Source organism: Aquila chrysaetos, chromosome 3 (genome assembly GCF_900496995.4).
Source record: "Aquila chrysaetos chrysaetos chromosome 3, bAquChr1.4, whole genome shotgun sequence".
NCBI lineage: Eukaryota > Metazoa > Chordata > Aves > Accipitriformes > Accipitridae > Aquila > Aquila chrysaetos.
This window is the reverse complement of record NC_044006.1, coordinates 78181830-78196898: the sequence shown is the minus strand read 5'-3', so window position 1 is coordinate 78196898 and position 15069 is coordinate 78181830. Positions and strand designations below refer to the sequence as shown.

The window sequence follows — 15069 nt, the reverse complement described above, 5'->3', positions numbered from 1 at the left end:
CCCGCCCCGCCGGGGAGGGGGGGCGTGGCCTGACGGTCAAAGGGGGCGTGTCCAAAGCGCTAGGGGAGCGAGCTGGCAAGCGAGGAAGGGGCGTGGTTATATGGGAAAGGGCGTGGTTCTGCGTGCGGAGGGGGGGCGTGGTTAGGAGGGGCGTGACCGCGGCGGCGGCGGGAGGCGTGGCCGGCGTCCGGCGCTGCGCGCGCGCGCGTGGGGCCCGGCGGCGGCGGCAACGGGGGGAGGGCGGGAGGGGGGGGGTTAAACCGGACCGGGAACGACGTGTCGAGCGGCAAGGTTTAGGGTCAGGAAAGCGGGGTGGTGGTGTTTAAAACAAACCCAAAAAAAAAAGACAAAACAAAAAAACCAACCCCCCTAAGGTAAATTTAAAAAAAAAAAAAAACAAACCAACCACAACAAAACGGGCTCACGGCCGCGTAAAAGGTCAAAGGTCGGAGGTTGAGGAGGAGCCGCTTCCCCCGTCGGTAAAGGTGAGAAGCCACCGGCGAACGCGATCGGTCCGCGACGGATACCGAAAAACTCACCCCCCCCCCCCCCCCCCCCGCCCGCCTCAGCGCGGTTCCCGCCGGGCCTGGGCGCGCGCCCTCCCCTCACACACACGCACGCGCGCGGACGCGCGCGTGCGTGTGTGTGAGGGGAGGGCGCGCGCCCCCCCCCCCCCCCCCCCCCCAATTTAACGGCCGTTTAACGGTCATTCCAGCACACACACCCCCTTCCTTTTCCGTCTCCTGAGGGAAACGCGGCCTTTAGGCCTTTCCCCGGTGGGAAGGTCCCTCAGCTGTGGGTGGGGGGCTCCCCGCTCCTTCGTGGGTGTCGTGGAGGGGGGGGGGGGCGGATTTGGGGTGCACAAAGGAGGGCGGTGGGTGGGGAGAGGCCGGCTGGATCCCCCCCCCCCCCCCCCCCCCGCTTTAACTTGTGGTGCTTCAGGTGTCTGTTGGTTTTGGGGATTTGGCTGTGGAGGGTGGTGGGTGTCTTCTCCGGGGGGGGGGGGGGGTTGTTGTGCGGGTTGCGTTTTTATTTTATGAACGTGTTTTTCTAATAATTAGCAGTGGCGTGGGTGTTAGCAAAAAGGACAGAGATTAATTTTCTTGTTTGCGAAGAGCTGTGGTTTCCTGAGATATGCAGAAGAAGGGACCACCCTACCCGCTTGGCAGCTGAGGATGAAGAAGCAAGTGGTGTTTGTGGGAAGGGAGGGAAGATTAGTTGGGTACTTGTGCAGAGGATCTGCTGACGGCCTGGAGTAGCGACTGCTCTGCCTGCAGGAGGATTCGGAAGGAATTGGGATCAAAACAGAGAGCGTTTTCTGCTTAGGAAACTGGGAGTCATCAGCCTGAGGTATTGCTGTGTCTGAAAGGGGGATGTAGAAGGTTTTGGTGGGGCTCGTGGGTCAAAGGTGGTGGGATGGGACTAAATCAGTAAGGAGGGTGAGTTGAAAGAGTTAATCATCTCTGCTGCAGAATCAGGAGAATGTGCTTTGTAGAAAAGAAGCAAAACAACAGCCCGTAAAGGGAATGACTGAAATGTGGAGTAAGATACTCTGCTAGGTTTGCTTGGCACATCGGTAGGTAGTTAACTGACCTCTTCAGAACCACAACTATTCTGCTGCTTTGATTTTATGGGGACTTCGCTCTGTGATGATGGCACGGTGCTGCAAGTATCTTTCACTCTGGGTAATCGCCCTTGTCTTTGGAGTTTGGTCAGTACTTAGGAATCGGCTTCCTTGTATGAGAGCGGGTGAGCATTTCTAGATTATTTTCTAAAAATAATGAGCAAGCAGAGGAGCTGTATGAATCCTGAAGTGGTGTAGCTGTGGGTTTGTATTTGGGAGAATCCTGAGGAAAGGACTACTGCCTTAATGCCAAAATTTCCTGAATGCAATGTCTGCTTATTTTTCAGGATTGTTGAAAGAAAAATTAAGTTTCCTTTCATGAAAGGGGCAAAGATAAGGCATGATCTCACTCTTTGTGAAACCTAGAACTGTTAAGACAGCATACTAGTGTGATAAATTTAGGATTACATGAGCTGTTGTGTAATGCAGAAAGGAGATTAGCTGACTTGAATTCAGAAGAAAGGAAAACACCCTGGGATTTTCATTGAATGTATGACACGTCGAGAGCTGTGCTGTTAGCCACTGAGTCCTTCCACCAAAACAATTCTGCTCAGTATTTTCAGTTATAAAGCTTAACTCGGTACAATGCTGTTTATTTTTCCAAACGTGATTCAAATATAACATCACAAAAGAGCAAAGAAGAATCAGATTTTCTCTCAGGAGCATTAAAATAGTTTTTTAAGTGTCAAAATCTCGGTGATGAATGAATTCGTTAAGCTCTCTCTGAAGACAGCTGTTGAGTTATTCAATGTTACTTTAATTCAGTGGGTTGCTAGGCCTGTCTGTCATCAGAGTTCATATAATTATGCATAGAAAAGTATTTTTTTTTTTTTTTCCCCCTCTCTGATGAGCAAAGAGTTTAAAAAATAGAATAGGTACAGCTTGATGAACAAAAATAGTTTTACCTGTCTATAGCGGAATGTAGTAGGTAATGAGTGAAAGGGGAATAGTACAGCAGTACAGCAATATCAGCAGATGTTGTGACTTGGGAATCCTCCTTCCTATTCTTGCTGCGGCCGATTTTCTGTGCCTCACTTGTGGAACTGACAGACTTCCCTTGACTGTCTGTCCAGGGAGGTTCAGGCAGCTTTCTCCCATTTTACAAAAGACTTCCTACAGCATGCTGTGGCAGTGCGGAGCCCCGCTGATGGGGAGCACACTCCTCTGTGCCGGGTGCTGTACAAGCAAGGAGGAACCGATGGTGCTTGGCCTGAGGAACTCAGTCTTGAGTATAAAACAGGACCGGAAGGTAGATGTAGACTGAGCTTTAGAAGCATTCCTTAGCTGTAATACCTTGTGTTATAATTCCTTCGAAACTTGTACAGTGCATTAAAGAGTGAGAAAGAAAAGTCTTAAGGAACTCTAGGTGGTTCTGTGGTAGTGCAGCCTTTTGTTTCAATGTCTGTAAGCTATTACTTATCACAACCAAAATATCAAAAAGAAGGTGGAGAAACAGGGACTTACAGGTGGTTGTCTTCAAGACAATCTTTTAATTTGTGTCCTCAGATGAAGACACAGTCCCGGTGTTTCAGAATGGCTGATGTCCTTTCTGTGTAACTGGGTTCCCTTGGGAAGAAAATAAAATTCTAAGGCTTCTGCCAGTAAAAGAGTGAGTTTCAGCTGCAATGAGAGAGCAGTGGTGAATGAGGAGAGGAGGAGGGTTGCATTTCTTTGGTAAAAATTGAATTAATCTTGTATGGACCATTGTGATAAAGATGCCATGGGAATAATAGTTGGTTTGTTTTCAAAAGACAATGTCCAAGTCAGACTTTCAGACTTGTTGTCTAACAGTAGTTTTGGGATTGTTTCGCTGTTGGGAGGAAAGAGCTTAGTGATTTGCTAATCCTGGGTTTCTAATTGGTGGTTATTAGAAAGAAAAATATTTAGTTCTGCGTGATGCTAGAGCTGACAAAAGCTCCCTTATTGGATGTTGAGAGTCCTGGTAGTTTGCTTATTCAGGCTTGCCAAATGTTACTTCTGTAACCTAGAACCTGCTGAAAATCAATCCCATGCAAGTGAGTCACCTTACCGATGCTTGTGTTCCCTTGTGCCTTCTGAGGGTGCTTTTCAAGCCTGGAAGATCTTAAAGTGCAGACTTACTTTTTTGTCAAGAAAAGTGTTCTGATTAAAGGCTTGGTGGGTTTTTTTTTTTGAGGGAACAATGCAGGGAAATACAAACTGAAGTTTACGTCTTAACTTTTGCTTTCTGTTTCATGGACTAAGTGGTCAGAATTGTGTTCATTGTCTCCCTTATTTCTGTCAGTGTCAGCATCCTGCCTCTGAGAGGATCTCTGTCAATTAGATGATGGACACAGCCAAAACTTCCAGTGTTCAAGAGTTCAGAGTGAAAATACCACTGAAGCTCTAACATTCAGGAGCCGTAGAGAGGGTCTGTGTGGAACAGGAAGTGCATTTCCCCAGAGAGCCAAAGGTAGACTTCTGTTTTTCTGCCAAACCCAGAAGTTTTGGAAACTCTTCTGTTGACAGCTGTCAGAAGGTACCCAACTGGTACTACAGAAACCAAGTCCTCCTTCTGAAATGGGGAGACTAATGTTTTGGATGTTTCCACAATATATTTTTCAGGAAAATGATAGTGTTTAACACATAAACTTCATTTGATCCAACTCTAATTGCAGTTAGTCAGGAAACTTCTGCCAGTGATAGCTGGACTTTGTTATAGAGGTGTCTTTTTAATGTGACAGAGTGGCTTACTCAAAGCTGTTTCCGTGTTTTCTTGGGGGGGGGGGAATTTTCTTCTAGGAGGCAAATGACCCATTACTTTTGTCTCAAAAAAGCAGTGCTGGAGCTAGGTAGCAATCATATTATTAAAGTACTAACTGCAAATATTGCTTTCATCATGCCTGCAATATGTGGGTTATTCAAACCCAGAGCTGTTTCCGCTCTTCATTTGAAGAGTGGCAAGACCACGTAAGAAGGATTAAGGTAGAAATCAAACCTGACTATCAGGGGCCATCAAGGGATACAAAAATTATTCTGTGGATGTCTGAATAGTAAGAAGATGATGGAGGAAAGAACATAGAGGAAAACTTACTGTCCAGTGTCACTGAAGCTGAAGTGTTCAATATCTTTTGACTCTTACTGAAGACCAAAGTCAGTTGGTGAGCAACTAATGCTAGTGACAGACTAGGAAAGAGAAAGAGCAGGTTTGCAAGCAGTCATTTAAGTGAGATATTTTCGTCTGTGTACTTAAAGTACAAACTAAAAAAAACCCCAAAACTTAAAAGCTTTAGTAGGCGTCTTTTAAGCAATGGAAAACAGGTGATGTTTTGAAAGACTAGAGAGGAGCAAGCAGTTTGTGTAGGTGAAAGAGTGGGAAGAAGAAATGGGGAGTTGTAGTCATCTTAAAATCCTGCAGCAAGTAGTCAAATTATTTGTAAGCACCTGAAAGATTACGGGGAGCATGTAACAGCCAGTGCTGGTTTGCCACAGGTACTTCCTTGGCAAAGCGAGTTTACTTCTTTCTAGGATAAGATGTCAGGTCTGTTTCTGGCTGCAGAAACAAAAGCTTCCGTGTATCTTGAATTCAGTAAGGTTTTGATTTTTGTCCTAATAAGATTCTCAAGTAGGTAAGATTTAAAAAAAACAAAACCCAACACAAAAACCAACCCTAAGAAAGTGCTATATGATGGATACAAATGTGGTTAAATAAACATACTTGGAGTACCAGTAAAGATCTTGTTAAAATGGAAGGCTGTTTTGAGAAGGTTACTGTGGGGGCTATGGGTTTTCATTCGTTAATTCAGTGGTAGAACAGACTATGCATGCTGAAGTTGTAAATGACATAAAGCAGGGAAACATACTAGAAGTATGCTATATGACAGGATTAAAAATTGAGAGGTGGATTTGATGACTTAAATGTTGCCTGAAAATTGGCTACAGGTCAATAAGGACAGCAGTAAGGTTTTGTAATCAAGCAAAAATAACCAGCTGCAGGCATTAGAATAATTGATTAGGTATAATCCGTAGTTAAAGGAACCTTTCACCTGCACTGGTGACCAGTGATCTCCTGTGGTGAAAGGAGGGAGGGGAAGGCAAAAGTTTTGTTTGGGTGTATAAACCGGAGAATAAACTGCAGGTTATGACGTGATCCTTCCGTTCCACCCAGTGCCGGTAAGGCTTTGTTGGGACACCCCGTGACCTGGTTTTGGTATGACACTGGAAAAGTGACATGAACCAAGTGGAGAGACTATGAAGCAGAGCAGTCTGTCTCTGGAAAGCACAATCAGGGGAAGCTGTGTGCCCTGAGAAGACTGAGGGGAGACTCAAGGAATTTACTCTTGCAAGTATTGCTGCTGAGGCTGTCCTGTTCTCCCTGCCCACTGAGAACAGCACAGAAGGAGCGGTTTAAACAGCAGGGAGGGGCACAGGTAAAATGTTAAAAAAACTGTCTAAAGCTTAGTACTGGAGCACATTGCTTGAGGTGGCTGTAGAGTCTCCCACTAAATGCTTAAGAACAAGATGGATAAACTTCTGTTGGGATTAATTTGAGCATAAATCGTAGTGCTTTGAGTGAGGTGCGTGAATTAGAGCCTTCAAAATCCCTTCTAGCCTCGTTTTCTCTCACGCGTGAGCTGTAATTACTAACAAGGTTTGTTCTGTGCTGCGGGTCTCTGACCGTGACTGGGTGAGCGCTGGGGCAGGATGAACGGAGTAGGTGAAGGGCAGCTTGCCTTGCAGTTAGTGCCTTTCACTGCAGACAGCATGAGGCATGAGGCACGTGAACTGGAAGATAAAGATTGTGTCCTGCAGTGCAAAAGTGTGTGTCTGGCATTGTGTGCTTCACAGAAAGCTGTCATGGTTATGTGGAAGTGTTTACCTTGATTTTTTTTCAATTTGCATGCTTCAGTGGGGTGTGATGGCTGCTTTGGGGAGGTTTTGACTCTTTATGGTTAGTCCATAATATATGTAGTACTTGGAAACTTCAGAAATGACACTGAGGCTGGATCTGACAAAGTTACCACTTCATGAATGACATCCAAAAGCATTCTACATATTTCATACCACAAACTAGAGGCATGGGCTAAGATGTTAAACTTGATCTTGCAGAGAGGTTTAGAAAATTGTATTAGTAGAAACAGTAGCTGTAGTAGAAAGACAAGTGTATTGCAGGTCCGTGCTGGGTGAGCTGTTTGTGTACTCCTCTCAGAAGTCTTGCATAAAGAGCTGCAATGATAGGCAGGCTGCAGTGATTGTAACAGAAAGAGCTAAGCGGATGACATTGTGTTCAGGAGGAAGTACAAATGTAGGCACAGCTACTTTGTATTACAGCGATGGAGCTTGATTAAGACCTACAAGAAGGTAAATAAGACCTGCTGAAGACTTGGCGTCCGTATTGTTTTCATGGAAATGAATTTTCTCCATGCTTCAGAAATTTTAAAATGTGTCTGTAAGATGCCTGATCAGTGCATTCATATAGACAAGGTATATCCTAAAAAAGATCAAAGGTGCTCTTTGTTGGTTACTATTTGTATCCTGGAGTTAATTTCTGGAGTCAGGAGCTTCCTGAGCAGCCAGAGAGTGAAAAGTTGATCAAATTCCTCAGTGTTTGTGCCTGGCCACTGAGTTGGGGCATACTGCAACAGGCCAGCAGGCTCTTGTTGAAGTGAGAGGTGGATTTAATGGTAAAGCTCCGATATGTAACTGCATGTGGGTGTTGCATCAGTCTTTTGGTATTTTTAGGAGAAGGTGATTCCCTAGCCATTCGTTGTAAAGCAGCTACATCGATAAACAAAAAGAAGCGGATTATTCCAAAAGTGATCACGTGAGATTCATTGCATAAGGACGGCTGCTGGGTCAGACTGACAGTCTGTTTAGGTTAGTATCTGGTTTCTGAGTGTGGACAGTATTTAGTACAGGGGAAGAGTGTACAAACAAGACAAATATGTTGGATACTGGCAGGCAGTGTGGTGTTTGGGAGAAGTGGCTTGTGGCCGAGGGGCTTCTCGAGCGAGAGGAATGCCTTGGCTTTGTGCTGAATAGTGCTTTACGGCTCGCTCTTCCAAAAATTTGTCTGCTTGCTTTTTTAACCCCTGTGACATAGACAATGTCCTGGGGTAAAGATTTCCACAGCTTAACTGTGTGTTTATTTTGAGCTGCCACTTCGTAGTTTTGTTTGATGCTGAATTATTCCTGTAATGAAAGAGGCAGCCCTCCCCTGTTCAGTTTCCTCAGATCATCTCTGTTAGAGAAGTCCGTTGTATCCATTTGCTGATAAAATCTTTCCCAGATTGAAAAGTCTTCCCATACTTTTTGTTTTATGGAAGCTGCTCCTTATCTTTGGTCGTCCTTGTTGAACTTCTCTCTACCTTTTCTAATTCTCCTGCGTGTCCTTTTCGAGATGAGGAGGAAGAGGAAGAATGACCAGAACTGTGTATAGCGCTTAGTGTGTGCATAGCACAGATTTACATATTAATGTAATTATTTCTATTTGTTCTCCATTCCATTCTTAACAATTCCTAATATACAACTTGATTTTTTTGACTGCATCGAGTTCACGTTTTCAGAGAATTAACGATTAGGACCCCAGGATCTTGTTTGTGAGTGGCAATAGCCAGTTGAGAATGCATTCCTGTGTATGTAACGTTATTTTCCCTACATGCTTCACGTACTGTTCATTGGCATTGAACTTAATCTCTCATTTTGTTGCCCGGTCACTTGGTGTGGAGTTATTTCTGCCAACTCTCCAGTTGGCCTGATCTTTGCCATCATGAATAATAACAGACAACTGAAAGTGTTACTTATATCAAGACTGTACTTTTTTTCCTGGGAAATTGTGAATACGTCAAACAGCACAGTTTCCTATGGGACTGTCTGATTACCTCCCTCTATTAAAAGGAGCAGACATTTGTTATGATCCTCTTTTAAGCTCTCTTATAATCAACTTGTATGCATATGAAGGCCCTCCCCCTTTATTGCATGACAGCTTAGTTTTTTAGAAGTCCCCCCCTAAGGAGTTTTCTTGAACGCATTTTTAGTAGTCTAGGTAGACTTTTTAAATTGGATCTCTGATCTTTGTGCTTGTTTATTCCTCTGGAGGAGTCAGTCCAACAGAATTGTGAAGCTGACTCTTCCTCAATGTGTGGTAACTCTCCTTCCATCAAACAGTTCTGTTTGCTATTTTCTACTGATTTCTTTAGAACATCTGCCTTAGTGATCTGTAGTTTCCCAGATACTCCCTAGTAAAAGTAGGAAAAATACTTCCCACCTTTCAGCAACTGCATCGGCACAAAAGGTTACGTGTTACTTTAGCTGTTTGGTGTTGGAGTTCCTCTGGCTCTCTTGCAATAATACCCTCTGGTCCAGGACTCTGGCTGGTGTAGCGTCTCATTCTGTAACCCCTTCACTGACACACCAATCTGTGATAGAGCCTGATGTCCCTCCTAACAGGATTTCAGCATGGAAGCTCCCTGCCCCCCCCCCCCCCCCCCGCCCCATATCTTCTCTTCTCTGAAGATAAATTCAACTTTTATTTAGCTTTTCTTCTATGGTTTTCTGTTCTTTCTGCGTTCTCCCTTTATATCCTGATCATCTCTTGGCCCTACGGATGCTCCAGAGGACTAGCTGCTCATGGTATCTGAACTAGCATTTATTATTAGCTCTTATGACTCTTCCCAGTAGTTCCTCAGACTTCTTTTTGACCTGCTGTATAATGTTTTCATACATAGTGTGCAAGAACCTCTCTCTGTATTTTCATCATTTGGACATGTCTTCAACTCTTCACTGAATTTTTTGATATGTGACAGGCATTTCTTCTGAGCTTCCCATGTCATATCTCTAAGTATGCTCTGTCACCTCCAAACATTTTCTTTTTCCAATTCCCCTTAAGGTTTTTTTAAACACACTTTTTAATGTAGTGTCTCTCCCCCCCCCCACCCCCCCTTTTTTTTTTCCTTTGCTGTTATGCAAAGCAGTGGCTTTTTATTTGGGACTCTCTTATTCCTGGAAAGATATAATTTCAGTTGTCAAATGAGATTTTCTTGTAAAAGCAGAGCCACTGTCCAAACCTGCTTCAACTGTGCTTTGCTTGTTGGGAGTTTTAAATATAGAGTTAATTCAGATACTGCTTAGGTCTGGTCCCTTTGAGGTGGTGCCACACAGGAAGGAAATCAGACCTAGTGCTCTCTAACCAGATAATAGCTCAAATGTTTGTTCTTTTTATTTCTGTTGAACCTTTTAAGGAATTACACTACAGCCTGGTTCTGTAAGCCCTGCCATGATGATACCAACAGGGAGAAGTGTACTAAAGCCACACCACCTGAGCTGAGCTTGGCTGACAAGGTACTAGCTACAGAACTAACCATACAGCAAAAATAACATTGGAAGAACCTTTAGTGGACTGAATAATAAAGAATTGGTGTTGGTGTTGATCTTATTGACAGAGAAGTTCAGTGTAAAATGTGTTGGATGACAAGTTCCAAACTCAGTAACTCTTTTGATAAAATGAAGGAATTGCCACTTTACAGGTCAGTACAGTCGTTGCTAATCGATGGTGGAGGAGGTTTATGAGGCATTTGAAAAAGTCTTTTTTGAAAGACATTCTAACTACCATTGTTTAAAGTTTGTGTATTGGATGGCATTTGAGAGTTCATATCCTTTCCAAAACTCCTGGTAGTTTTTGATTATAGTGTTATACCTGTGGACTTCTATTTATCTAAGTAAATGTCTATTTTCTATAGTAAAAAATTCAAGAATTAAATTAAAAGCCAAACACTGCAATCTGATTGGTCTCTTTTGCCTTTTTATCTCATTAGAGTAGGAGTTTACTACTCAGTTGCCTAAGGCCTGGAAAAAAATATAACATTGTGGTTGTACTTTTAAAATTCAGTTGCAGGTGATAGATTGGTATTGTGGGAAAAATCCACCTTAGCTAGAAATCCTCTGAATGGTTCACTGACAAACAAAGCAACTGCTTTCTGGAGGGCTTACAGACTTTATCTGGCTGAGAATTGACACCCTGCTTGGCATGCTCATTAGAAGAGCATGTTCTGGTGAAACTGTGAAGAAAGTAAGAGTTTGATGTGTAGCTTCCTAATATTTACAGTAGCAGCTTTTGTTGTGATTCTTAGCTTTATATTTCACAGTATTTTTTAATGGAATTGGTATAATTTACTTTCCTTTTACAGACTAGGGAGAAATGAGTCTAGAAGGGACAAGCCATTGTCCAAAATCTGCTCAGCAGCTTAGTGCCCAAATTGGAAACTAAATTTGGGGATTCCCTCTATGGTGTATATCCTGCATCTTTTCTTCTCTAGATTAACCCGTCCTAATTAATTTTGCAGGTTTGCTACCATGTATCTCCATCACTTGCCCTGCCCCACGTGTATACTAATAATATTTATGAAATTGTAATAGATGGTACTAAAACAGGCTAAGCCCATATTTTAAGGGAGAAGCTGTCTCATATGATCGTGTTTCTTTCTGTGTAGTAAATTGACAGTGAAGACCAGATCATTGCTAACAAGAACTAGGTTGGGCAAGAACTCTGTGGTCAGGAAGAAGAGATTGGGAGATGTTTTCTTGTGTTTGGTAAGCTGTCAGTATACTTAATAGGCGAGTAAGGTTCCTTTGGCTGGATGCAAAAAGAGTAGTAAACTTAAGTTGTGGTTTTTTTCTAAATTTGGATACTTTCTATTTTTGTTACATACCCCAAACTTCTCTGTTTTACAGTTCTTCACGTGGAACATCCTGTCACTTCATCCACACCAATAAGTTGTTGTCTAACGTTGTCAGAAGTATTTTAGGAAGCAAGAAAGGACATTTGACAGAAACTGTGTTCAATGAATTGCTACTCTTAAGCAGGAGTTTAGCTCAGTATCTTCTCTTTTGGCATGAAAGTCCAAAAGATGTCCTGAAAATAGGTTTGGAAACTTATTTTGAATGTCAGTCCCTTCTTTGGTAGCACATAATGTATTGTCTGGGATGTTAAGATTATTTAGGTGCTTTCTTTTTGAATCTTTGTGGCAGTGTTTCTCTGTTGTTGCTACTTAAGCATTTCAAGATGTGATTAGAAGTTTGTAAAATGAGTGAAATACCACTTGTAAAATGGGGTCTATTTCAGATAGCTTCTGGATTTTTAAACTCTTAAAACATAAATGAATATTCTAGGGGGAAGAAAATGGGTGAGAATCAAGTGAGTGGCTACTGTTAATTTGTATAGAATTTTGTATCAAGATGTGTGTAACTCTTTGATCCTTAAACCTCTTAAGTTCCTGGCAAGCATGCTTTTATTTGGTTTTGGTGTTTTATTTTTTTTAGTTGACTGAGGGAAATGAGTTGCCAAGCAAGTTTAGAGCACATGGTCCAAACGTTAGACTGGTGCGAAGAGCTTTGAGGTGTCTTCAGAGAAGAATAAATGAGAAGGGAAGGGTATGTTGGAGATGTTTGATCCTCGCAATGCAATATTATACTATTATTTTGAGAACTCAGAGGTTCAGCTCCTGTCAAAACTAGCTTGTTTCTGACCACATTCTGACCAGAGGAAGGTGAGACTTGCGCTGAGCATGCATGTGCCTGGTTAGGTGCACATTTTGTGTATTGAAATTTGGTTCAAAAACTGTTCAGACTTTAAATACTGTTTTGGCCATATAGCTGGAATGGGGGAATGCAGCCTGCAATCTAATTTATTGAAGGGTTTCTACTTTTTGAATGTGAAAAGTACCCCTCTATGAAGTATAGTCAACTGAGAACATATAGGCTGTTCTGGAGCCTTGTTTCTGAAAGAGCAGTGTCAGGATTAACCCATTCCAGACACCAGTCTCCGGGAGGTTAGTACACTGGTCATGATTTTCCCATAGGAAGTATTCTGTTCCCTCGTGACCTCTGTGTCCTTTCACAGCACAAAGCCCATTATTCTTCCCATGGGAATGCAAGTGGAGAATAGGAACTTGGGGTTAGAGCTGATTGTGTAGCATTTCTGTGAAGGGAGGTTAGTGTTTTGAGCATATTTCTTGTTTTCCTACCTCTGAAGTCTTCAGAAGAATGCTTCATTCCTGGCCCTCATTGGAGAAGAATCCACACTGGGTCAGTCAGACTTGGGGAGTGGGAGAATTGGGTTCCTGAGGGCTGTTCCTCTCTTCCTTCCCCTTCTCCCTTTTGCTGGTGCTGGGATGTGAGAGCTCCTGCAGCAGCTGACACCTGTCATTTTCCTGAGGGGATCACAGTGGTGATAGCTTCTAGCATCTTGAGGATATGAAGCATCTCTACAGTCCAACAAAGGGCAAGAAAATTGCTTTTTTCTTTGCTGGTGTGTGAGTGATCTAACGTTGGGCCGTTTTCTGCATCTGCAGGGAAACTCTTTGATTTCACTTGTTTTCAGGGGGTTGTTTGTGGTGCTGATTTTCTGGCATTGTCATGAAATCATAGCTGTAGTGAGGACTGAAAAGAGGTCAGAGAGACATTTGCAGGTTGAGTGGAGACTGTGAATCGGACAGTAGACTCGGTGTTGGCAATCACTCTTGCTTTTCTGCTTTGTGTGTCCTGGGCTAGGAACGCATGAAATACCTGTAGGTATATGTGTGTCTGTGAATATATCCCCATAGGCTGCGGAAGTGCTGCCACATGGAGGAGGTGGCACATGGATGTGATATTATCCCCTGTGGACCCTCTGTTCTGTGGCTCAAGATCTTAACTGGAGCCCAGATCAAAAATTTTCTCATTTGACAGTACAAATTTGAAGTAGTTGGGCTAGTTTTGTCTCTAGCAGCATCGATCCTGCTGTTTCCACTTGTTTTGTGATAACTTTGAAGGCAGAAGGTTGCTACTCTGATTCTGCTGTCTCCTGGGAGCCTGTGTTGGATTGATGGATACGTTGCAAATGACTGCAGCATTGGGAGGGTGAATTATTGCTAACGGTCCATACGACTGCCTTGCCCTCAGGTGCCGAGAGAACAGCAGTCAAATTGATCTGCTCTGTTGGCAACAGCAGAGAGTGACTTGAGTGACCTTTATAAATCCTAATTTTTAGTAAACTCTTTCTTCTTTCCCCTTCATTCCTCCCCTATCCTTCCCCAGATACACAGCCTTGGCAGGAAAGCTTCTGAAATTCAGCATCTGATCTGGGACTGCTACAGTAATGTGATGTGCTTTTCCCCTCCTAAAGAACAGGTATGTCAGAGAGACAGGTCATGCATTTGAAATGTTAGGTCCCAGGGGGATGCTGCGGCTGGTGGTAAGGGTTTGGGGGGACAGGAGGACCATGTTGGATTTGTTCCTACTTTACCAAGCTTGGTGTTTTAAATGTTAAAATTCACGTTGAAAGTTTACGTATAGGACTTTGCTATAGGCAACAAGATGGAGCAAAGTATTTTATGTATTGAAGTGCAAGAAAAATTACTACAGAACAGTGATATTTTTTTCCTTCTTTTTTTTACCCTTCTTTTTTTACCCCCTCCACTCTTCACTAGCTCAGTCATATGTTTTTATGACATCTGACGCTAAGGCCTGATTCAAGAACATTTTATGGAAAACTGATGTTGAACATACTTTAAAAAAACAAGTTACTGTTTATTATAAAGGGAGAAGTTTTCATACATTCAGTAATTTTGCCTCTAAGCATACAGTGGGCTCATGTTGTCTGAGCTACTGCTATTAGCGGCATTTTCCTGCACTTCAGTGGTAAAGGGAGGCTTTCTGTGAAGGCTGTAAAATGCTTTCAGGCAGAAATGTAAAGAATTTGGAACATGTAGCTATTGTTAAGTGAGATAAAAGCTTTTGTCTTGGGAAAAGTAGTATCGTTCAGCATCTGTTAGTTGGAGTTTATTTTTCCTGCAAGAAATTCTACATTTCTTCCTTTGCTGGTCAGTCTTGGTTTTTGTCAGAATTCGCAGTAGAGCCAGCAAACTAGAGCATAATACTATGGAATAGCCACCTCTTTCTTCTTGCATTTGAGGCACAGTTCAGTATTACTGTGGTTTGGACTCTCTTCGTCATACACTCATTTAGTAAGGAAATGTTAAGAGGCTGTTCTGGTTCTGTGTCTGAGTGTTGCAAACCTCATGTGCCGGTACAGGTGGGGAGGAGGAGGCTGCTGTATGTACGTAGAGATCTTGCACTATATCTCTTAACCTTAGTGAAGCTCGTAGAACCATATAGTGGGCTACCAAAAGTGTTGTGTTAAGACTGATTAGATGTGTGCTTAATGAATAGTGCTGCATGTGTGAAGCAGCAGTGCAAGTCTTTCTGTGTAGAGGCTTTGTACAACATGCTGGGGGATTAACCTCTGGAGAACACTTTGGCATCTGCTCTTTTCCTGTGGTCAAACACTGGAACCATTTGCAGAGAGGCTGTGGAGTCTCCATCGGTGGAGATACTCAAAACCTGACTGGGCATGACCCTGACCAACCTGCCCCAGGTCACCCTGGGTGATCTCCAGAGGTCCCTGCCAGCCTCTGCCGTGCTGCCATGCCTGTGAAGTTGTCTGGGTTCAG

General features: G+C 43.1%; 1 protein-coding gene across 7 annotated transcripts in view; it reads left to right on the top strand.

Annotated features, from left to right (window-relative positions):
* Positions 1–243: 243 nt before the first annotated feature.
* LOC115338950 (SREBF chaperone) overlaps positions 244–15069 on the top strand; it is a 68557-nt gene continuing 53731 nt past the window's right edge. The window contains exons 1-2 of one of the 7 annotated variants that reach the window (XM_041122371.1): positions 245–485; positions 3888–4055. The gene's annotated coding sequence lies outside the window, so the exon portion shown is untranslated. Of the gene's footprint in view, positions 486–1037; positions 1351–3887; positions 4056–6922; positions 6944–13654; positions 13748–15069 lie in introns of those variants that run through there. The other 6 variants (XM_030008083.2, XM_030008085.2, XM_041122373.1 and 3 more) reach the window with 6 other exon arrangements.